The sequence below is a fragment of the Aythya ferina genome (assembly GCF_964211825.1).
Source record: "Aythya ferina genome assembly, chromosome: 9".
NCBI lineage: Eukaryota > Metazoa > Chordata > Aves > Anseriformes > Anatidae > Aythya > Aythya ferina.
The window spans coordinates 11,669,608-11,685,931 of record NC_140305.1 but is presented as its reverse complement, the minus strand read 5'-3'; the positions used below and the strand labels follow the sequence as shown (position 1 = coordinate 11,685,931).

The 16,324-nt window shown below is 44.6% G+C and overlaps 1 protein-coding gene across 4 annotated transcripts in view; it reads right to left on the bottom strand.

The window, feature by feature from the left end:
• STAG1 (STAG1 cohesin complex component) overlaps nucleotides 1–16,176 on the bottom strand; it is a 180,316-nt gene extending 164,140 nt beyond the window's left edge. Inside the window, exons 1-2 of one of the 4 annotated variants that reach the window (XM_084529469.1) lie at nucleotides 15,956–16,175; nucleotides 8,424–8,597 (exon numbers count right to left, since the gene is read on the bottom strand). The gene's annotated coding sequence lies outside the window, so the exon portion shown is untranslated. Of the gene's footprint in view, nucleotides 1–8,423; nucleotides 8,598–15,955 lie in introns of all 4 variants that reach the window. The other 3 variants (XM_084529472.1, XM_084529468.1, XM_084529471.1) reach the window with 3 other exon arrangements.
• Between the last annotated feature and the right edge of the window lie 148 nt (nucleotides 16,177–16,324).

Here is a 16,324-nt window from a genome sequence, read left to right as displayed (position 1 = left end):
CATCTTCTCCAGCTTTAGCAAGGACATGGGAATATCACAAATTATACCACATATGAGAAGAGAATCGCCTAGCTTCATGTTTCACAGCTATTTAACTAAATCCAACAGAGACTATAACAAGAATTTCAAAGCAGACTCTCCTTTTACACTTACCCTCATGGGCTGCGGCAGGTTTTTTCCTCGCTCAACTTTAATGGCTTTTATAAATTAAAATAGCATCCTTAATTACTGCTTAGAGCTTTTATAAACTTTCAATATTCAAATTTTATTGCAGCCATTTTCACACCCTTAATTGGTTCATTCAAAATTTTTACGCTAAGTACTCTAAATTGGAGTATGCCACCACTGCAGTTTTCTAATACTAAAACAGCTTTTTAATACTGCAGATGCGACAGGTTCTCTCTCCCATTTAATGTGGTTGAGCTCACCTCCCTGCTTCATGATACAGTTCTTGTTCAACACCACCCCATTTGCTTGAGGCCGCTTTCATCATTAATTACATACTTCACATCTAGGACTGCCCTAATCGATTCGAGTCCATGACTGGGAGGAAAGGTAAGAAATCATACCTTTCATTCTTTGACTCAGCAAAGCCTTTTCTACCATTATTACAGTATTCTTCCATTGTCATACCTTGCCTGCTAAATAATGCTTTTCAGTATGGATATGCTTCTTTAACAGGCCTTTATAAAACCACTAGCAAAACATGTTACCAACCTAACCAAAGCCTCCAGACACATCCAAACCAGAACACGTGCACTAGGATTGCCCAGCGTTATTCTCACGCCTGGCTGGAAGAGGCAACAAGAGAGAAATGGGTGCTTCAGAAGCTGTGCAACTCCAGAGCAATTTCCATTATCAATTTTTAGGTTCATCAAAAGTGTTCCTAAGTCTGATCTTAATATAGCTAAAGACACAAGTTACCTTTCTGAATGAACACCCCATAGGTTTCTTGCTCTTTTCCAAGAACTCCGGAATCACTTCTGTATTTCCATTCTTGCAGGAAGACACCTGTCCTACCTACAGCATGAAACCTGGACTATTTTGTATGCCAAAAGCAAGTGCTCAGTGTTCTAAAATACGTATGTTGAAAATAGCACACCCTTCCTAAGGATTAAGAACTCCTGAACATAGAACTCCCACAGAACATACAATTAACTGCCCATTTGATACATTTAAGAAAAAAAAATTAAAAATATCTACTAGGTTTTACTGCATTTGAGCTTTCTTCCTATGCCTTTTTTTTTCCTTCTGATATCTATACAAAAGAAAGGTATGAAATTAATTTCTAAAGCCTTTCATTTTTGCAGGCACCACTGAAAAATAGAATTAGGACATAACCTTGTAGGCAGGAGTATCACCAGCAAGTCTGACACGACATGCAACTGCAGTACATCGAGTGTCTTCAATGGTGTAAACTGAAATTTTAGATCTGACAGCATTTTATTAGGTTGGCTCGTTTCATTAATACCCATAACTAGTTTTCTTACAGGCTTTGTGCTACAAGTTGATGACACATCTAGCACACAACCCCAGTTTAAAATTGATTCAGTTCTCCCTCCCTTAGAGGGCTGCAATTGAAGTCTCTTACCTGTGTGGGGTCACAGGAACAGCCAAACCTCACAGCGCCGTGACTCATACCGTACCAACTAACAATTAGATGACTGGTCAGGAAAAAAGGATGCTACTATTAGAAACTTCATATGCTTTTCTAGCACATTCACCAGTTCACATTAAAGCAATGTAATTAGGTTGCTACTCTGCTGTATTAAGACTGAACTCACTTCTTTGCCTGCAGAAGACACAGGCAGTCACCACAGAAACATCAATTGACCAAAGATTAGCATTTTCAAAGGCTTGTTTCAGTGCGATAGAACTTGTGGTTACTGCAGCTTTTAAAGAAAAATCCGTTTTAATGCCAACCATCTGAACAATGCTAGCCAAGTCCAACAATGCAAAGCGCCCCCAACACAAATCTTCCTTTGCAGACGGAATTCAGGGAACTCTTCAACATTTTAGTCCCCATGTTTCACTTAAATTAATTGCTTGTCAACATAGCTATTTTCCAGTTTCAGATACACTGGAAAGATTAAGAGAAAGCAAAATGAGCCAGTTTTCAGTTGCGTCAAAATTTCCCATGCTGAAGCTAAAAACACCTCACCAGCATTAAGAGTAAAGCTTGAAATTCCTGTATTTTAAGCTTTAAAAGTTTCATTACCAATGGGTACAAAAGCCACTGATTCTTTAAAACCAGTGAGCAGAAATGGAACCCTTAAGGTTGCTGTAAGAGGAGCATCCCTGTTTTCTTTGAAGGCAAAAGATACTTCCTGAACATGAAAATGCAATTTGGCAGACACTTTAAAAAACGTTGTCATTTTAAGTAGCTATCGACCTTACTCAAACACCAGGAGAGTGATCTAGGAGAAAGAGATTATCAGATTAATTGTCAAAGGAAAAAAGAAGAAAACCGAATGAGACTAATTCACTGGAAAAATTGGAACCTGAACACATTTTACAGTTGGTTTTGTTTTTTCTTATTTCTTCTTTTTAAGAAGGAGGTAAATAAATACAAAGGAGGTAAGGTAATTATCTTTTTCACTAAGAGGCAAATCAATAAATAAAACTTCACTTTATTCAAATGGGAATATGTAAAAGGATGTTTATTATTGACTGTTCCCTTACACAACATTTAATTTTTACTCTACATGCAAAGTCTTGGACTGATGATGACTTGGCTAAAGTTAGGCTGCCTTAGAGGGAGATGGAAAAGACAGTGCTAAGTATAGTAAATTTTGGCCTGCAGGTATAAAATAGTTTCCTGAAATCCACAAGCAACAGTCACTACAAGGTAATATCAAAATCGGCATTTGAAGCCTCTGATCTCTTTTCTGAGCAGAGTCTGTGCACCTTTGTCCAACAACCCCACCCCAAGTTATGGGGAAAAACAAATCCCTCACGTCTAAAAGAAATTCATGCTGTGAGTAGGCACTGTAAGGGCAAATCAGTTTGTTGGTTAGCTGGTGAGACTCTCGCTCCTAACACCGAAGCATCCAGTTCTTTGCTGTCAAAGGCAAGAAATCCTGATTCAAGCTGCTATACCCCATATGTAGTCTTTTAGCTTCTGCTTCCAGCTGGCTCTTGTTCCACTCTATTCCAGCTTTTTCTTTTTCTTTCTCTCTTTGTTTTAGGTAAAGAAGAGTTACAAGTTAGTGAAATTAATGACATGAACAAAAGGTTGGTTTGTTTGTTTTGTGCTTTAGAACTAAAAATCCCAGCAATTCTCTTGACGGAGGGCTCACATACAGCCACTGCGGAAAACTCCTTGACTGCTATGGAGGAGCCGGAAGCGGGTTTGGAACTTGAACAAGGAACAGAGTCTTCAAAACCCTACTTAGTCTGAACAGAGCAGAACACAAACTGGCAGAATGGTGAAAATCATGAAACCAGAGCAAAGGCAGCAGTGAGACTGAATGGATTTTGAAGTAAACATGTAGAGCTCAGGCACCTCACACACATCCAACGCCACTCTCTCAAGGAATTGGAAAGCAGCTGACTTTGTTTTGACGTGGATATTTGAGAGCTCTTACAAGGGAAGGTGGATAAGAGATTGACCTTCTCAAAGGTTCATCCTGTGATCTATGAAAAATATTGGCAAGGTAAGCGATATAATTGTGGGTGCTACAAGGTGGTACTTTTGAAGAACTGACAGTCAGCCAGTCACATCAACAGGGAAGAAATCCATATTCACAGAAAACTAACCAGGTGAGTTTAGAAACCATTTGTTTGAGAAACCACCTGCACTATACACTGTTACACCTAGGAAAATGCTCAATTACAGAACAAAGCAGGCTCCATTATGCAGACAGCCGCAGTAAGAATGTGGTTGGTACACAAGTACAGGAGCAAAGTGCCAGCTACCTTTCTACCTCCAGACAAACCTCAGTATCACAATTATTACACATAAGACCACAGACTACTCCTTGACTTGCAGAGAGATACCTGTCTTGCTACATGCCTTTACTGACAGCCACCACCAAATAAAAAGTAGAACAAAATACAGCTAGCACTGCCAGGGAGCTGTAGTTTAGCACACAGAGGACATACAGGGCAAGAGGAAGCTTCTTTGATCACTGCCACCTTAGATTTTCCATCACTGGAAACCTTGTTCATCTGCTGACAAACCAAATGCTAATGAATTTCAAATTCATTCTAAGTGTTTCCAGAAAAGCAGAGCCAGCGTAGTGCCTACTAATGATTCAGCACACACAGATAGCATCGTAGCAGCAAGGTGAAACAAGCAGTATCACCCATTCTGTTAGGACAGCCGTACAGAGCACTTGTTCGCTACCAGAGGCATGGCCTAGAACAACCCCTCAGCCCTGCCAGGCAGATGACCTTGTGCTCCAACAAGCAGGAGCCAAATTGCTTGTGGAGGCAGCAGCAACAAGGGTGCAAGGAATGGAGGCTCATCAGTCAAAAGCGAACACTTTGGGATGACAGGAGGGCAACAGAGGTGATAGCAGTGATTGTCACCTAAAAAAAAAAAGAGGTGGGACAACACTAATCGAGAACAAAAATGCACCAAAAAACCCTCAGGCATGTTAATCTGTGTAAAGCTACTGAATGAACAAAATTCAGTAAAACCTAAAAACCACAAGACAGTCTCATTGCAATTCTAAAATTTTCATCCTGCCCCTACCAATAGTCCCAAGAAAAATGAGCTGGTAAAACACATTAACAGCTTCAAAAATAATCAAAAAGGAATGAAATCTATGCCTCAAAATCATTACAGACATGACATTTTATAGTACCAACTCAAATCTATGTCTGAACTAACTCTTTGAAGATTACATGTTGACAGGATACAGATACTCTTATTTGAAGAAGCTGGGATCCAAACAGTTGTTTAATAAATGTTGCAAATTAGATGATAATTAAAAGATTAGTCAGAAGGCCCAAAACACTTCTTGGTACAATAGTATACCTACAGCCTGAAAGAAACCAAACTTTCAAATATAGGCAGTGCTGGAAGACAGTTGTTGATTGGACAAATTTTAGAGGAAAACTAAAAACCAGAAATTACATTCACATTAAATATATCACTTTTACACTTTTTTGGGATACATTTTCTTACTTTCCCATCTTTTCTTCTTTTCCTGCGAAAGCTGCTATTATACTTTCACCACAAAAAAAGTAAATCCTCTTTCTGCATTGTCAGAGGTAGTCATAAGGATTTGTACCACTTTACAGTAACAAAAAACAGCATTTGAAATCAAAGGATGTAGAGAAACCAATGTTCCACGTAGGCTTTCAACAGCTTAACACTGAACAAACAAGGCAGCCTCTTTCTTCACTACTCTTCATGAATATTGAAGACTGCAGCTAATCAAATGACAACAGACAACTGCATCAGGCAACAGCATCAAAAAGGCAAGTCCTAGTGCTCTAGACAGGAGCAAGGAAGAAAGCCACAGCTCCTGTTTGATCAAACACATCAGCCAAGAAGCCAAGAAATGGCTTATATTGTACATCTTGCTAACCACAAAGGGGAAGCTGCTTCCACAGAGGGGCAAACACCCATTTGTTTTGGTGACAATTGTTTTCCATGCTGGTTCCCACCCTGCCTTTCACTCCTCCATTTGGGAGGAGGATGAATGTGCCCTTCTGAGTGACAGAAACCAACAGTGAACCCAGACATGCAGCCAAGTAGGGGCTAACGCAGAACCTCAAACTTGTATTGCTTGCTAAGCATTACACTGAAGGGTGAACAAAAGCAAAACAACCGAGCAGCAGAGCCTTGTGCACAACACTCCAAAAATATATAAGCAGAGAGCAATCCACCTAGCGCTAGTAAGCCTTCAGTGTTAAAGCAGGATGCCCTGTTTGGGATTCCAGTCTTCAAGATAGTAACCAATAGGGGAGAGTCTACGAAGCAGTGAGTTGGATCAGAAGACAATGAAACAAGATCTGCGAGGAAACACTGAAGAACTGGAAATTAAAGGCACGCAACCAGTGATAGAGAACAGATCAAGGGAAAAATGACAGCTCAGATACATCCAGGTACATCAGAAATAGCTGGACATGACAAAGTAGAAAGCAATACTTACTGCAAAGGTTGTCAGTTAAACCTTAAGAAAACATCAAGCAACAAGAATATAAAGCACTGGAATAAGCTGCTTAAGAAATGCAGTGGCATTCTCAGCAATTAAGAGATTAGACAAGCATCTGTCAAGAATATTGTAAATGATCTTCCCCCAAAGACAGACCAAAGGATTAACTCTAGGTCCTTCTTCATCCTTTGTTGTTGTTGCTCTGTGTTCTTCCAGGAACGAAGAAAGCCCAGGCAGAACCGCAAAAGTAAATAACTATTCTAGTGCAACTCCTTCCTACAGTAAAAGCATGACTGAATAGGGATCTCAGGACACTACACTTCTGACATCCCTCTGTAGCTGTAAGCACAACATAAACTTGGATTTAGAGTTACGTGGCTAGGGATTCCAGCAATGAACAACAACAACAAAAAAAAAAAAACAGTAAAAATATTAGATATTCTAGTAAAAATACTAGATATAAACACAGTTTAATAGTCTCCCCAAGACCAGTTCTTTCATCAGATAAAACCACAAAAGTAAAAAAAAAAAAAAAAAAATCATTATAGAATATATTCTCACATTAGAGCATGCCCGTTAGAGGGTGAAGTCATCTGTGTGATAAACACTTAGCAATTTTACAAAAACAAATCAAGGCTTCTAAAGGAAAATAATTGCAAGACGAAACAATAGCATATGTCTACTTGCAAGCAAGTTGCTAGAAGGCTGCAAAACCACTATTAAACTATTAACCAATTCAACATTTTGGACAGTGGTCTTCAAGGAAAAACATACTGCAAGGCTAAATCTGTGTTGGTAATACAGGAAAATTCTTGTAAGACGGAGTAAGGCAAAAAGGTTGTAAGGAACAGAATATGGAGAGGGCAGAGGCATCTCCATCTTTTTGCCATCACAAATAATCAGGATATTTAGAATTAAGAGAAAAAAAATAGCATCAGAGTCGCTGGGTTCCACTAGTGAGAGCCCTGCTGGCCACGACACCCATACAACACAGTCACCAAACTGCTCCCCAGGAGACTGCCGTCTTGCCTGGGTGCAAGATGCATCACAGCAAAATTGAGAAATTCTATACTTGGACACTTCTGCTCACCTCTGAAGGGCACTTTGAAGCACTAACAATTTTGACCTTGGCAAGGGTAAAAGCAGCTTACATTGTTCTTTTCCTTCTCTTTCCACTATAATGTTATAAGCTGCCCAAGCACTAAAATCTCCTGCTCATTTTTACTAATTTTCCCGTGCTGGTGTCAATTTAAGTTGCTCTGGAAGATTTCAGCCAAAACAAATGTTCTCTCCTAAACAAAGTTAGGAAAAACATTTGTTCATTATTTGAGTTCTCGGTAACTTTTCATGTTTTGGAAGAAATGTGAACACAGCACAAAAGATACCCAACTGGCAAGATCTGCCTTTTAGCAACCTTATGACAGCAGACAAAGAACTCAAAGCCTGGTTTTCAAACCCTGGAAGTTATGCTTAAGATAGTCTGGTGTTTGGGGAATGGCCTGTGTTTACACGGTAGCAGCCTGATGTCTGTCAAAATCCTGTCCATGACAAAGCTGGAAGGATATGGTGCAGGTTACTCTCAACGAGGCATATGCAATCTGTTCCTTATGTGAAATCTGCTGAGAGCAGATCTCCAAAGAATGTATCTTATGGTCTCTACTAAGCTACCAGTTACTATTTTGCAGGTGCTTATACACTGGTTACTACAGATTTTCTATTTTTTTAAAGTACCAACTTGCAGCTATCCCACTACAGCCACTGAAAGGTCAGTTATGGGTTTTTACTCTGAAGCACGAAAACTCGGCAGCATTTTCCCGCTGAAATACTTAAGGGGAAAAAAAAAAAAGCATACTTAACCACGGCCACAAGATTTCCTTTATCTCATATTCATGAATTAATTTGATTTTTTTGTTGTTGGAATATAACAAAAACATTCAGTTTGGAGCTAAAAGCCTAATACAGGAATTTCCAGTCTGAATGGTTCATTTGTCAGAGGCATATATTGCTGGAAACAAGTTCTGAAGAACTGCCTAACAATACCCATCCCAACCACAGGCATGCTCATCTGAGCCATCTACAACAATGCAATAACCAAAGTTCCCCTTTAGGATTAAAAACAACAACAACAAGAACTAACCACCAGCAGCTGAGTCCCTAACTGCCTGAACCTACATCTACGAAAAACATAAACACGGTCATTCTTTGTGTCTACAAGTTTTGGTCTTTGTTGCTGTAAAAAAAAAAAAAAAATAATAATAATAATAATAAAGGAAAGGTTAGCAAAAGAAAGATGATGTTCAGATCATTTCTAACCTTCTACCGGTATCTTTTTCCCCTTCTTCACCACAGCTTTTTGTCTTCTCAACGTAAACCTCCATTTCAGGGAACTCTGCCAGTAACTTCAGCCACGGGAGCTTGTAGGAAGCACAGAATGGTTCTTAAACTAACCTGAGACACATTCTTCTTTCGAGTGATCTCTGAAAGAGCCTAACATGCAAGAAATATTAGCAACAGCTTAAACAGAGATTAAAAAGGATAACTTTTTTTTAAAAAAAAAAAAACACAGCTGGAGCTGTAGTTACAGCGCACAGTACTTCCTTTACTAGCAGCCACAGGCATGCAATGGGAACAATTTGGTCCGTTTATCCCTGTCACTCTATTTGGTGCAAAAGGAGCTCACAGTACAATTATTTCTTCTGGCTAGCCCCAAGTCAACGTTTTTGTATATTCCCATGGTCTTCAATCACACATTTGTTCAACTGTATATCCCATAAGCTTCTCCCCGTGTCCTGCTCATCCCTGCCAGTAGCAGGGGACCTGCACATGCATTCCAATTTCCAACAACCTGAGTAAAAGCAGTTGTGCTTTGTGACAGCAATGGCACTGCTCGCATTCACCGGCCCTGTAGCTGCAGAGATCGGAACCCGGGAACTACAAATCAGTTCCGATTGTCCCCCGCACTGAATGCTTTTTGTGATTACCCTCACAGAAAGTCATTATCTTTTGCCACAAGCTTGAATACAAACACGACTTACAAAGGAGCAACACGTTGCCTTCAGGACAAAGGCAGATACAATAGTTAAACTCTAGATGTGGGTGTTATCAAAGCATGACTTTAGGTCAAGGAAGTTGTTTGAGGGAGATGCAACAAAGGAGCTGACTGCCAAAAAAATTTACGAGCAAGTCAGATCTGAAAGGGTTATTCTTGGCTGCTTATTTCACAATAAAATCAGCTACATCAGTGGCATAACCTAGCAGTGCTTCAGAATTTACTACAGAAGATACAGGTGGCACATGCTGGCACTGCACCGGCAGAGACAGCGAGTTCTGCACAAAGGCTATGGACAATGGTGAACAACAACATTCTTGCAAAAGGTCCTGTGATCCTCACGGGTGAAGTCCTGGTAGAAATCTCTGGGAAAATATTCTGAGGGATTTGAGCAGTTTTACTCCAAGTTTTAGCAGTTTCATAACAATTTGTTTGCCTAGAGAAAAAGTGTCTAGGAAGTAAGGGCAGCTACAATGGCCAGCCACCTGTTTTAAGCGTGACTTTTTGCTTCCCTTGGTTCTTACTTCTCTCACTAATATACTTTTATTTTCCCTCTGAACTTTCTACCTGGACACTGACACACAAGCAGTAGCAAGAAATCATAAAAGTAAGGCGTACCAAGGAGAAAAGTTTGTTTTACCAGCTTTAATGGCTACAACATTAACAAACATTTCAACCCCAAGATAAGAGGTTCACAATTCAACAGCCACCTCGGGCGCTAAGGTTTGCGCACAAGAACCACCCACGAGTGCTTTCATTCCACAATGCCAGCGCTCTGCAGTTAAGCACAGCAACAGAAACGTGTAAAATCTTTCCTTTGCAAACACAGCTTGTTCTGGTTTCTTTGAGGAAGAAAAATAAGTATTACAGTATGATCTTGAAGCACACATGTTAAAAAAAGCCAGAAGCAGGGCATTTTGTTTCCATTCCTTTTCTGACAGCGCCGGTAACGTAGGTTTCACCTGAAATTTGACTAACTGTTGCCTGTGTTCTCCCACTCAATGCAACAGAGAGCAAGTCTTCAAGTCACCGGGCAGGCTGTGGGAACAGAGACCCTCCTTCTGTCCCACTCAGGCAGTTCCGCTCGTTCCACTTCAACACTGGGACACCCGATGGGACCTGCCTGCACGTCCTCACTGTCATCCAACCTACCGTCCTTTCGTCTGCCAAACAGGCAGCACTGCCATCATTCAGACTGGCCATATCAAGTGAAATACAGTACTCAACATCTCTTCCTCTTGAGGTTCTCAATGCACCCAGCATCTTGCACAAAAGGGTAGCAATTAGTATCCAAAAATTGTCTCAAAATGTGTTTTAGGTAAAGAAAATTTCAGCTCCGTGTTAACCACTTTGACAGAAAACACTGGTCCAAATACAGCTTACAGCAACAATACTTATTAAAAATATTTTTAAAAGACTGTCCACAACTGGGAAAGGCAGGAAATGTAAGCAAACCTACAGAAATTACACCATTTCTTCTGGCCCTTTTTAGAAGGACGAGGAAGGACACATCAGTGAATTTGACTTCCATAAATGCAAGTAGAACGATCAGCTAGAGCTAAAATAGAACGAGCCTCAACGAGATAAAGAAAGACACCTGGAATTGTGGAATAGAAAGGAGACAAAGAAAAACAAACCGTGATCTGTACCTAAAAGGACAGAGGATCAGAAACGTCAGTCTTTCAGAGAAGTCCTTCAGAAAACTTGGTAGATATCCTTACCATTTTGATCTTCACTCACACTTCCATTCTCCGAGCATTATATACAGCAAAACACATCTCAAAGACAGCTGAGAAGCAGTTTGGAAGCCGTCAAAAGCAGGCAGACTTCAGCACCATCAGTGAGGAAGTTCTGACAGCAACTTGCACGCCCTGTACTGTATTGTTTTGTTGTATGTTATTTTACAGTATCACCACAACTGTGAATTTGACCTTGTGATCCTACAGAAACAGGCCTACACAAATGCATTCTGTACGCGTACCCTGTGCTCTCTGTTCTCTCCTTTAATTCCCACTATCCCTAATTTTCAACCTCTGGACCAATTCCTGCTACATTCAGCAAGCTTACGTGATCAGACACCAAAGAAGCCACGTAATGGAGACTCAAAACAAAACAGCCTTCAAAAATTCTGCTGCTTGAAGCGGTGCTTACTCTTGGGCAGTTTATAATCGTACCTCTTCTCCCACCTAACACTCTGTGTGGCCACAGTCCAGAGAGCCACAGACCAGCTAGTAGAAGCTATTCTAGAGATTAAACCAGTAGACAGCAAAATAAATGACAGTATTTATAAATGGCAGTTGTATTTTCCACTCTTAAGCACTAACGCATTGGTATCTTCCTGCTCCCATGGGATTCTAACCCTCAAAAGGGGAGGGAGAGTGGCTCTCAGCTTGTCATTTGATTTTTCTGTTCCAAAAAAACAGTACCACATGCTGTCCTCTGCTATTAAAGAAGCATGCGTCCAAGAGGAATTGTTTTGATTTTTTTCATTGTAGCAAACATTTGGAATTTAGAAACGCTTGTGACGCACAGGTCTGTTCCCGTGCACCTCTACAAGGAAATATTTTTCCTACAAGCCGAACAATCTGTCAATGTTGTTTTCACTCGGCTAACCTGCCAATATAATACAAGTCTGCTCTGTGGAAAGTTACAGAATATAGGCTCGTTTGATTTATTTATAGAATAAATGGCACTTATTCTGGTGAACTCCTGCACAGCAAGGAACACATGCTGGCTGCATGTTGCCTCACGCTGCTTTCTAGTAAAACATTACTTTTGGGAACCACCCCAAACAGCTCGCCTTTCAGCTGAGGGAGGCGAGGCCTCACAATTCAACCTCTTGCTCTTAATTCACGCCTTCTTATGTGCTTTAAAACAGATTACAAATCCATCCCAAGCAGGACAAGCATCTTAGCCATGGAAGGAGCCCTTGACATGCAGGTTGGGGCTGGGCAGCACTCTGGATCTGCACATGTACAAGCTGGGGGCCTGAATGCTTGAGGGGAAAAATGTTGTATGTGTACCATCTGTACCAGGTACAGCATCACCCATACTTGCAAGGTGGATGTTTTCTTCCAAAATAAAGCGGTTCTGACATTTGTGTAAATGAAAGTGGAATTACCAAATTCACCAAGTTTAGATTGGACTTACATTTCAGAATAGGGCACACGATATCATTTGGGATCAATAAAGATAACCTGACAAATCTATCATGCGAGTCATCCTGCCATTTCAAGTATACAGTTATTAAAAGCATTTTACAAACTTTCCTCCAGAGATGTAAATGAAAAAAAGCTTGTAAAATTATTAAAACCAGGAGTACAGTTCCTTTAATATTAGCAGAAGGACCTGAATCCCTGGGTGTCCTCCCACAGACGGTACACACAGATTGTCAAGCAGTGAAACCATTACCTGTACTCAGATATTCAACAGGACTTGTCAGATTGTAGGAAATGGCTACAAAGTCAGCGCTAAGGCAGAAGACGACGGATAGAATTTTCCCTTTGCAACTCCTCCTTGGTTCCCTCAGCCAGCTGAAGGTGGTGCTTACCTTAAAATTAAAAAAAAAAAACTTCTTCCCAAAAAGAACTTTTGGAAGCATATTTTCACACTGAAGGTTGCAATATGGGGTCATAATAATGTTCTCTCAAGTTCTTATTTTCTAGAGGAACAAAGAAAGGTCTTTGCTTTCTGATCACATATTCAACACCCAAACCTACGAAGTGAGATCAGTTTGGAAATGCAAAACACTAAAGAATAATGAAGAACAAAGGGCATCTCTAGATGCCCTGAACAGAAACAACACAAGAATTATCTGCTGGTGAACTCAAACTTTCTAAGATTTCTCCTTCCCTTCCACGAAAGAGAACTAACTCTACACCCTTCTATTTTTAGCCACCAAGAGAACACAGCTGCACTGCAAATGAGGCGGAGATGGGAACTTGCAATAGGGGAGCGTGAGAGCTCCGCACGATAAACAAGTGACAAGAGGAAAAATCCCAAAAGTCAAAAAATAGAATAAATCACCAAGTATCTTACAAATTTTGGTTGCCATTTCCAATCCGGGTGCCAGTATGTCAGATTTAGATGAGGTGCATCCTTATCTCAGTGCCCAACTCCAGCATCACCTTTCAGTTTTGGCTTCAAGCACCAGAAGGCAGAGCCTTACCCAAACACTCGGGGAGCTTCCAGGTGCAGAGCTGGGCAAACCAAATCTCTGATGCCAGCCACCCATTCAGGAATAGCACCGCATCAAAACTCACTCTGCTGTCCCTGCACAGCTTATGCAGACAAGAAGCCAAGTTTGTTGGTTGGGGTATGCCTTGTTTACAGAGCTAGTGCTTTCAAATCCTTGGCAGCGTGTTGGAATCTTTTTTGCATTTTGCTAGAAAACAATTTACAAATGCTATGCTAAGGACATGTTCTTATCCCACTAACAGGACTTTTCTTAGTAAGTCATCACAATTAAGCGTTTCTCTCCCACCACATCTTTACACTCCCACAGGCTCACTTGCCTACTAAAATTATATTTAAAATGCCAATGTTGAGCCACCTCATATCACAGCAAGTCCTTGCAACAAAGGGAAACAGCAAGAAAGCAAGCTCAAGGTACATATTCTTCTTTACGCAAGCATTCTTTCAAATCAAGCATATTCACCCACCAAGTTCCTAAACATCCTGAGTAACTCATTCCACCAATGCATCCAAATACATAACACTCACGAGCCTTCTGGGCTATCACAAGGTGCGCGGCACTTTCAGTAGACGTTACGTAAAACTTGGTGCAATATGAATGGCAGGCTACAGAGATAGCAGCTTATCTCCTAAAACCTTGGAGACCTCAGCGGTAAAGCTCTGAGATGAGGATCCCAGCTGCTCTCAGAACTTCCATCCACAGTATATTGCGTGTGGAAGTTTGGCCATAAATGCAGCCTCAGTGAACTTCAGCACATTTGTAAAAGGTGAGGAACCACGGGACACCGTGAGCTGCCAGCTGCTCCGGTCCTTAAGCTCAGCGGTTGCAGCAGAGGTGCTCTGAACCTCCACAGCTGGCCCTAACCGTTCATTCAGCTTCAGGAAAGTACCATTTTTCACTGCTCCCTCCTACCACCGTAAATCCATCAGCATGTCCATTGGCGGTGGAGACCAAGAATTTCACCAGAGCACCCCGCATTGAGCAACCGGTAACAATTAAGTCCTATCAGCCTAATCGCAGCCCCGGAGTCTGCCTCTCCGCCCTGCTCCCCAGCGAATCCTGCTGCGCCACCACACCGCCGCTTGGGCCGGCTGGCCATTTCAAGAGAAACTCGCACCCACCACAAGAACTTTCTTGGGCTATCCACCAAAGGTGATCATGGGAGAGCCAGAGAGAAAGGATCAACCAGCCTCCAGCTCCTCAGAAGAACTTCTTCCCGTACTCAGGGCACCTTTAAGTGGAAAACATACATGTAGGCTCTTGTCCAGTGATTTCTTCAAATTGCTTGATGGATTATAGTGTTGAAATACTCACTCAATGACCTCGTTATCTACAGATGAGCAAAAGCTCACTACGCAAGGCAAAAACTCCTTCGGATCTGGAAAATCTGGACTAATCCTTCATCCACACCACCCCTATCTCTGGTGCAATAACACGGGGAAGTTGGGCAAGCCTTAAGATGCCTGAACCCAGATGTTAATGTCATCCACCGTACCAAACGCATGAGACAACGCAGGCACGGTTGCCTTCGTTCTGTGACCTGGAGAAGGCTTTTTGTCCCTCAACAACTTCTTACAGGCGACGACCAGATTAACTCTACAGAACCAGAAGTACCACGAAATTGTGCGGAACACATCACCGATACTCATCGAGCGGCTCGATGGAGTTTAATTAAGCTCACACTGCTAGCGGAAACTAAGTTGTTCTGACACCAACGCCGGCAGCCACGTCCCGCGGGTGTGCTCCACGGCCACGGCTCCCCGCTCCCGGGGGCGCAGCTCTCCCCGAAGGCCCCCACGCAGCTCCGGGCGAGGCGGGGGCCGGCTGGGGACCCCCCAGCCCCTCGGGACCTCCCCGTCCCCCACGGGAGGCTCTGACCCCCGGCCCCATCTCCCAGCCCCAGCATCCCCCCGGTGCCACCGCTCCGTGACACCACAGCGGAGGGAGGGTTGGGGGGGGCTCCCTCGTGTCCCCAGGGGGCCTCGTGTCCCCAAGGGCCCTCCCGGGGCCTCCCGCCCCCACAACCCGGGCACGGCCCCGAGCCGCCCCCGGTCCCCCCCCCCCGCCGCCCCTGGCCGCCAGCCAGGCGCCGTCCCGCCGCCCTCCCGCGGGCCGTGCCGGGCCGAACCGGGCCGGCTGCGGGCTGCCGGCGGCTCCGTCGAGTTTCCCCGCCCGCGGCCCCGGCAGAGCCACCCGTGCTCCGCCCGAGCATCCCCGCAGCCCCGGGGCGCGGCGCCCAGGCCCGGGCGGTGGCGGCGGGGAGGAAGGGGGGGGGGGGGAGGCGTAACGGGAGGGGGGGGGGGGAAGGCCGCCGAGCCCGGCCCCGCGCCCCCGGCGGCCCCGGCGGGGACAATGAGATGGCGGCGAAGAGCGCCGCGCCCGGGGGACCCGCCGCTCCGGCAGGAGCCGCCCCGCCCCGCGCCGCCTCCCTCCCCTCCCCTCCCCTTCGCCTCTCTCCTCGCACGGGCAGCGCCCGCTCCCGGCCCGGCCGCCGCGGAGACCGAGCGAGCGAGCGAGCGGCCCCGGCCCGCTGCCCCCGCCCCTCGCGCCTCCATCTTGGATCGGCGCCGCGGACGCCCGCCCGCCCCGCGCCCCGCTCACCTCGGCCCGCGGCCGCGCCGCGCTCGGGCGGCGCCCCCGGGAGCCCCGCGGAGCGCCGGAGCCGGCCGGGGCCGGGCGGGTGCGGGCCGGGGCCGGGGCGGCGGCGGCGGCGCCGGCGGGGGCCGCGCTCAGCGGAGCCGCAATCCTAAACCGCCATCTGGCGGCATTTCCGACCGCCAATGGCGCAGCCGCCGCCGAGCCCGGAGCCCCGGCGCCCCCTGGCGCCCGCCCGCCGCCGCCGCTGCCCCCCGCGCTTCCCCCCCCCCCCCCTCCCTCCGCTGCCTCCCGCCCGCCGGGGGGGGCGCAGCCGGGGCGGGCACGCGGCGCCGCAAACGTCTTTCGCGCGCAAACGCCGCGCGTGCGCCACGC